We start from the raw sequence: 7,707 nt of genomic DNA on the forward strand, positions 1-7,707 counted from the left end.
TTAGAAAATTAGCCCCACTTGGTAGTCCCACAGAAGTCCGCAGTGAGGTTTGGTGATCTTTGAAGATGTGGGTTGAGGATTATCAGCGGAGGGCCTGGCCTCCCTCCATTTCCTCTCTCAGCTCCCCTCCTGCTGAAGTAAGAGGCAGGGTCTCCTCTCATTGTGGGCACAGCCACGCTGAGCACTCCTGGACTCACTGAGATATTCAAGAATACCTTGCTACCTTAAGCAGATTTCTATACTACCAGGTAGAAGGCTGTCACAACCATGATTAACGTTTGTATCGATAAAAGATTGGCCAAGCACAGCCACTTTCTTTGCCTCCAGCTGAAGAAACTGAGGTGCAGAGAGGTTAAAAAAATTTCATGTCCAAAGCAACACAAATTTGTAAATGGGGAGGAGGCTGTTATTTCAGCTTCAGATGTTGAAAGTCAAGTGCCAGAGACCCTTGGAAGGCAGAGAATGAGTTACATACAGCTCTAAGAGTGGTGTGAGCCAAGAAGACAACAGGTGGTGCTTGTAAAAAAAGCTATATTGTATCTTCATTTGTGCAGAAATTCTCAAGTCCATTTCCAAAAGCATATTGCACTACAAATGATGCCTTTATTCCTAAACATTTAACAATCTGGTGTTGATGTTCAGTCTTAAATTTCTGACGTGTCCCCTGGTTCCTAATGGATGTTAGCATTTGACTTGATTGTAGAGCAAAGCAAAACCTTTGTGTTCCTTATATCCTGGTCTTTTGACAGGCTAGGATCCTAGTATTCTTGCGCTTGCATCTTTTTGTTTTATTTATTTTAAGATTTTTGTTTTTTTTGGCTGGGCCATGCAGCTTGTAGGATCTTCGTTCCCTCACCAGAGATCAAACCCCAGCTCTCAGCGGTGAGAGCATGAAGTTGTAACCGTTGGGTAGCTAGGGAATTCCTGCATCTTTTTATTTTGGAAGGAAATTATATGGTATGGCAGCCTCCCTTCTGCTCCTCTCCCCAACAAAAGGGGGGAAAAAAAAACCTTGATTTGATAGGAAATCAGATTAATAGTAAAATTTTTGATTGCCTGAAGTTGTAGAGCTGTTCTCAGTCTGTTTTCAAAAAGTTGTTCCTTTTGGCCTGCCTCAACTCCTGGTTTGCCCAAGACAGTCCTGATTTACACTCCTTAATCACACTGTAATTATTAACAGCACCCTGTTTTACTCCTAGCAGTATCTTAGTGATAGTGATAGTGAAGTCCCTCAGTCATGTCCAACTCTTTGCGACCCCATGGACTGTAGCCTATCAGGCTCCTCTGTCCGTGGGATTTTCCAGGCAAGAGTACTGGAGTGGATTGCCATTTCCTTCTCCAGGGGATCTTCCCGACCCAGGAATCGAACCCGGGTCTCCTGCATTGCAGGCAGACGTTTTACCATCTGAGCCACCAGGGAAGCCCAGCAGTATCTTAGGTTGGGTGATAAATAATATGGTCGCTCTAACAGAGCTAAATTCATATTCCATAAAATATGTTCCTCCCTCTCCAGTGGGTTCAGTCCCTGCGTGGGGAAGATCCCCTGAAGAAGGGAATGGCAACCCAGTCCAGTATTCTTGCCTGGAGATCCCATGGGCAGAGGATCCTGGCAGGCTACAGTCCATGGGGTCGCAAAATGCTGGACATGACTGAGCAACTAACACACACACACACACACGCACACACACCTGTGGAGTATGGGCAGGAACTGTGGACAGAGTTCAGCTAAACTTTGATGTATTTGAGTAATGACAAGTGAAATCCTGTTACTGTCACCACTTGAGCAGGTATCCTTCTAAGATAATCCCTGACCTGTGATTTGTACGTGAGAGTGATGGCTGTGAAAGCTGCAAGGAGAGTGTGTGCTCCTGGAGGTGGCACTTAGGCATCTGGGTTGCTTGGTCCTTCCAGCCATGGGCCCCCAGGGAATGCACAGAGTCACTGGGGCTGGAGGCACAGTGCCTAAGGGGTCTCCTGAAGGTGTATGCAAGTCCAGCCATTGAAGGTGCTTATCTCCAGCTGAACAGAAAGCCAAGACGAGGGCACTTTGAGCAGCCAGGCACCAGGGAAGCCCTGGGTCAGGTGGAGAGGCTGGCAGTTCCCCAGATGACCCGCACCCTCACCGTCTTAGGTAGCTAAAACGATAGACTGGTTACACGGCTTTTGCAGTGGGTTGGAGGAAGAATAGGCCGAGGGTTCTGAGGGGCGTGGGGGCTCCCTTGGGCTCGGCCAAGGCTGAGGACCCCTCTGCCCTGTTGGAAGGACCCCATGTCTGAGATGAGGCTCAGTAAGTGACTCTGAACTCTGTGCTGACTGTCCTGGCTGGTAACCAGCTGTGTGATCTCGATCTTGGTCCAGATCCAATCTGAGCCAGTTTCTTTATTCGCCCAATTGAACATGTTAGCATTAGCCTCGTGGGTGGATGGAAAGGAGATATTAGATGTCAGCCACCTTTGCTGCTTTCCTCGGGGACCTCAAGCCCAGCTACTCTCTCTCCCAGGTTCCCTGGTTCTCTCCCTCCTACAGGACATTCTTTTATGCTCTCTGTTGCTTAAGAGGCAAACACTTAGCATCTCAGGATTTTTCTTTAAGTGCTTTAGGCCTTTGGGCTTCTGCCCCACTGTTCCTTTGGCTTGGAACAGGATGAACCACTTGTCCTTCGGGTCTTGGTCCTCACCTGGCCTCCTTGGTGAGCTGTGTTCTTCACGCCGTCTAAAGTGGCCGTCCCCACCCTCAGTTGTGTCTTCCTGTTTTATTTTCTGTCTGGTTATTATCATTGTTCTTGACCTGTCTCTATAATTTGATTATCATCCCTCTTCTCAAGTTTGAACTCTGTAAAAAAAAAAAAAAAAAAGACCCTATCTAAGGTCTCAGAGAAGGCAATGGCACCCCCACTCCAGTACTGTTGCCTGGAAAATCCCATGGATGGAGGAGCCTGGTAGGTTGCAGTCCATGGGGTCTCTAAGGGTCGGACACAACTGAGCGACTTCACTTTCACTTTCCACTTTCATGCATTGGAGAAGGAAATGGCAACCCACTCCAGTGTTCTTACCTGGAGAATCCCATGGACGGAGAAGCCTGGTAGGCTGCAGTCCATGGGGTCGCACAGAGTCGGACACGATTGAAGCGACTTAGTAGTAGTAGTAGTAGTAGTAAGGTCTAGAACCTAGAAAAGTGTCTTACTTAATGGGTGATGAAGATTAATTTGAATTAAAGTTATAATTCTGGTTTCCCTATAGTCCTGTGATTGAGATTCCTAGTGAAAAAAAGCTTGTGGGTTGCATCCTTTTTTATTAATAAAGGGGTCATGCATATCTTATGGTTTGAGGGCTACTTCCCAGGGGATTGAGGGAGAAAGGTCTCATCTGGATATGCCTCTCTTGACCATGGCATTCAGCTCACGGGCTGGTTTAGGGCTGGGAGACAGAACGGCCTGGAGCCAAGGTGACACTTCAGTTCAGGAACTCCGTCGTGTCGACTCTTTGCGACCCCATGGACTGCAGCACACCAGGCCTCCCTGTCCATCACCAACTCCCGGAGTTTACTCAAACTCATGTCCATTGAGTCACAGGGCATCCGTAAAGAATCTCCTGCAGAGCATTCTCCCTGCTGACAAAACCTGTTTCTGTTGTTTTTGGTTGCTTTTTTCCCACCTCTGCAAGCTTTTGTGCTTATAGGAAACTTTTTTTTTAAGCAAATGGGAGAATGTACCAAAATTATTAAGGAAGCTGTTTTAGCCTGTCCTCAGATTCACTAGGAGTTTTCTCTCTCTCTACTTAACTTCCAATCAAATAAGCCCTTTAATAATAGATCACATACAGAGAGGCTTTTCAAAAGATGTTTTTGTTCTTTCTGGATATACAGTTAGCTATTCAAGCTAAGGGTTGTTATGTTCATAATTGACCTATAATACTTCAAAGAATGAACTGGTTTAGCTGGAATTTTCCTAAAGTCAGTCCTGTTGACTTTGTATTGCCCAGATAGAAAGTGTATGATTTATAATTAGCCTTCCCCCTTTAACTCTGAGTAATAGGCAGAAAGGCTATTAGATTTTAAATTGGTGTTAAATTTTGGACAGCTGTTCTCAATATTGTGTAAAGAATTCCACATTGTCTGTCTGGAGTCTCTGCTGAGAGACGAGTTGCCTAGAAGACAGACGGACAGAATAGTCTTAAAGAAGGACTGACCTGTTGCGGAAGAGTGGTTTTATATTCAAAGCCAGTGTGGGCGCTGGGGGTTTTTCCATCACACCCTCTGCCTTAGGGCTGTTGGGCCTTGTCTGTTTTGTTTATGGAGCTTAAGCATCTTTCAGTAGTTCAGTTGCTCAGTCATGTCCGATTCTTTGCGACCCCACGAATCGCAGCATGCCAGGCCTCCCTGTCCATCACCAACTCCCAGAGTTTACTCAAATTCATATCCATCGAGTCGGTGATGCCATCTAGCCATCTCATCCTCTGTCGTCCCCTTCTCCTCCTGTCCCCAATCCCTCCCAGCATCAGTCTTTTCCAATGAGTCAACTCTTCGCATGAGGTGGCCAAAGTACTGGAGTTTCAGCTTCAGCATCAGTCCTTCCAAAAAACACCCAGGACTGATCTCCTTTAGAATGGACTGGTTGGATCTCCGTGCACTCTCAAGAGTTATCTCCAACACCACAGTTCAAAAACATCAATTCAAAAGCATTAATTCATGACCACTGGAAAAACCATAGCTTTGACTAGATGGACCTTTGTCGGCAAAGTAATGTCTCTGCTTTTTAGTATGCTATCTAGGTTGGTCATGACTTTCCTTCCAAGGAGTAAACATCTTTTAATTTCATGTCTGCAGTCACCATCTGCAGTGATTTTGGAGCCCCAAAAAATAAAGTCAGCCACTGTTTCCCTATTTGCCATGAAGTGATGGGACCAGATGCCATGATCTTAGTTTTCTGATTGTTGAGCTTTAAGCCAACTTTTTCACTCTCCAAATATGAACTCAAATCACTGCTTTTTGGAGAAGGAAATGGCAACCCACACCAGTGTTCTTGCCTGGAGAATCCCAGGGACGGGGGAGCCTGGTGGGCTGTGGTCTATGGGGTCGCACAGAGTTGGACACAACTGAAGTGACTTAGCAGCAAGCAAAGAACTATCCTGTATAAATGACTTAACTGCCTCTTTACTGCCCTTCTCAGGGGGATGCCCGCACCCTTTCTCTCCAAGTGTGTGTGCATCTCTGCCTTGCTCCTCTCTTAACTGAACAAACTGTTTCTTTGTGTGCTTTCCCTCTTGTTGTAACGCTGTGTCTAATAATAAACTTTGTACCTACATTTACCAAAAAAAAAAAAAAAAAATCACTGCCTTTTTTTTTTTTTTTTATAACTGCATTTTCTCCTAATCATGTAGGTTGGTGACATAGAAATTCAGTGAAAAGGTAGGCTCAACTACTTTATTAGTTATTCTGTTTACTTGGAGGAAAATCATAGCTGTGTTATCAGCTGCACTTCTTTTCAAACCTCATACCATTTGCCACAAAATATTTTGGATTGTAGGGCAACATCGGCCAGGGGCTGAAGTCTCTGTCAGTGTTCCTGCCTTAAATATTAAAAATCAGTTGCAAAAAATATAAATAAATAAAAATTAGTTGCTATGCTGTATGGTTCAGTGGTAAAGGATCTGCCTGCCAATGTAAGAGATGCAAGTTCGATCCCTGGGTCTGGAAGATCCCCTGGAGGAGGAAATGGCAAACCACTCTAGTATTCTTGCCTAGGAAATCCCATGAACAGAGGAGCCTGGTGGACTAGTCCACGGGGTGTCAGAGAGTCAGCCATGACTGAGTGAATCACCAGGTCAGGTCATCTTATAGAAGCATCTGATGATCATGCCTGAGGAGAAAGAAGCTTGGGCAAAAACATGAAGAGCTGAAGTAGGTTGTTAAGAAAACCCTGGAGCCAGTTAGAAGAGGCATTGGACAGAACAAGAAGGTCCATGGCATTGGACAGAACAAGAAGGTCATGGTGCTGCACCAAGAGTCCTCTACCCTCCCAGTGGAACAGAAGGAAATGCATCAGATGCTGCCTCAGTGAACAGGGTGCCTTTTTTGTCAACTTACTGTGTTTTCAGTGTCTTCCTCTGGGGAATTGAAGGCACAATGCGAGTCTGATAGGTGGACCTGAAGAGTCATGACCCCAGGGGAAGGGACTAGGAACAAAAAGAAGCAGTAACAGAGGGTGTTATTCCGGACTTCACACCTGAGCCAAGTTGAAAGCTACGGAAAATCTGCACAAGACAGAATTGCACCCTGAGATTCACTCCTGTGTTGAAGGGGGCCCTTGTTTGTCCCTTCTGAATGAATCATCGGAGAATGAGAATGTCTAAAAATTAGAACTATGCTGTGAGGAGACTTTGGGGGATAAAAGTTTGGAAATTTGGGGGAAGCTCCAAATAAGTGTTCTGAATAAATTGTATTTGAAATAGAGATAATTGGAATTGATGCATCTTTTTTTTTTTTTTTTGATGCATCTTCTTCATTTTTTTTTTTTTTTTTTTTGGCAGAGTATCTGTTTTTCTTCTCCTTTTTGGGGACATAAGATCAGTGGGGACACATATGACACATAGGTTTGTTTTTGTGTTAAGTATTTTGTGCAAGAATTTAGTTCTGCCCAGAATAGACTTTGCAATATGTATTAGGGGATTTGGGGAAATGAACACAGTAAAGATAGCTTGTGGCCTCATGGGGCTTGAACCCTCCACTGAAAGTAGAGAGGGTTGATTTAGATTTCTTATTTGGCTGAAATTTGTGGCAATTCCAACAGCGGTTGGCTGGAAGGTGCTTTCTTTCCTGGCTATGGAAGGTTTTTCCTAAGTACACGAACAGTGTGAGATATTGTCTCAGGTCCCTGATATTAAGCAGTCTGCACCTCTTTGAGGTCATCCAATAATTTAGATTTCTCATGCATCCCAATTCGGGCTTCCCAGGTAGCTGAGTGAGTGGTAAAGCATCTCTGCCTGCAAATGCAGGAGACACAGGTTCGATTCCTGGGGTCGGGAAGATCCCCTGGAGGAGGACATGGAAACCGACTCCAGTATTCTTGCCTGGAGAATCCCATGGACAGAGGAGTCTGGTGGGCTACATACAGTCCATGGGGTTGCAAAGAGGTGGACCTGACTAAGTGACTGAGCGTGCGTGTACATACACACCCATGAATGCCAACTCAGATGGCTTTTTGTTAGATTTCGTGGGCAGAGGCTTGCGATGAGAGTTCTTGGGGAAAGCTGAGGGGAAGGGTTGGAGCTTCCTGAATATTTATTACCCAGGCTTTGGTTTAATGGTGATTTTAGGTTGAGGGAACGCTGTCCCTTCTGGTTTCATGCAAAGCCATGTCATGTTCTGTGCCCTGTTTCTCTTAGGCCTAATGTCTGTTGCGCTAAATAGCAAAGGAACATGAAGTTAAGTAAGCTTCACCTTAAACCTCAAAGAAGTTCCATTGCAAACTGGAGCTATCGTGGGAGTTATTGCCAAGTTCTCATCTGCTTCTTGCAAAATTTTGGACAAACAGGTTGATATTTATATGTAGGTCTTATAAACCCTGGACTGCTAGGATGTCCAGGGCTGCAAATATTTGCCCAGGTTTTATACAGACAGTCTGTTAACGATATCTGTGGTCTCAGAGAGTAAACAACTTCCACATGGACTTCTGTGCGAGACTGGCATGGCTGGGGGGGGCCGTGTGGG

The 7,707-nt window shown here is 45.2% G+C and overlaps 1 protein-coding gene across 1 annotated transcript in view; it reads left to right on the top strand.

The window, feature by feature from the left end:
* Positions 1-7,707, top strand: part of LOC104992857 (multidrug resistance-associated protein 4) — a 176,435-nt gene that overhangs the window by 867 nt on the left and 167,861 nt on the right. The window lies entirely within an intron of this gene.

Source organism: Bison bison, unplaced genomic scaffold (genome assembly GCF_000754665.1).
Source record: "Bison bison bison isolate TAMUID 2011002044 unplaced genomic scaffold, Bison_UMD1.0 scf7180017864225, whole genome shotgun sequence".
NCBI classification, from domain to species: domain Eukaryota; kingdom Metazoa; phylum Chordata; class Mammalia; order Artiodactyla; family Bovidae; genus Bison; species Bison bison.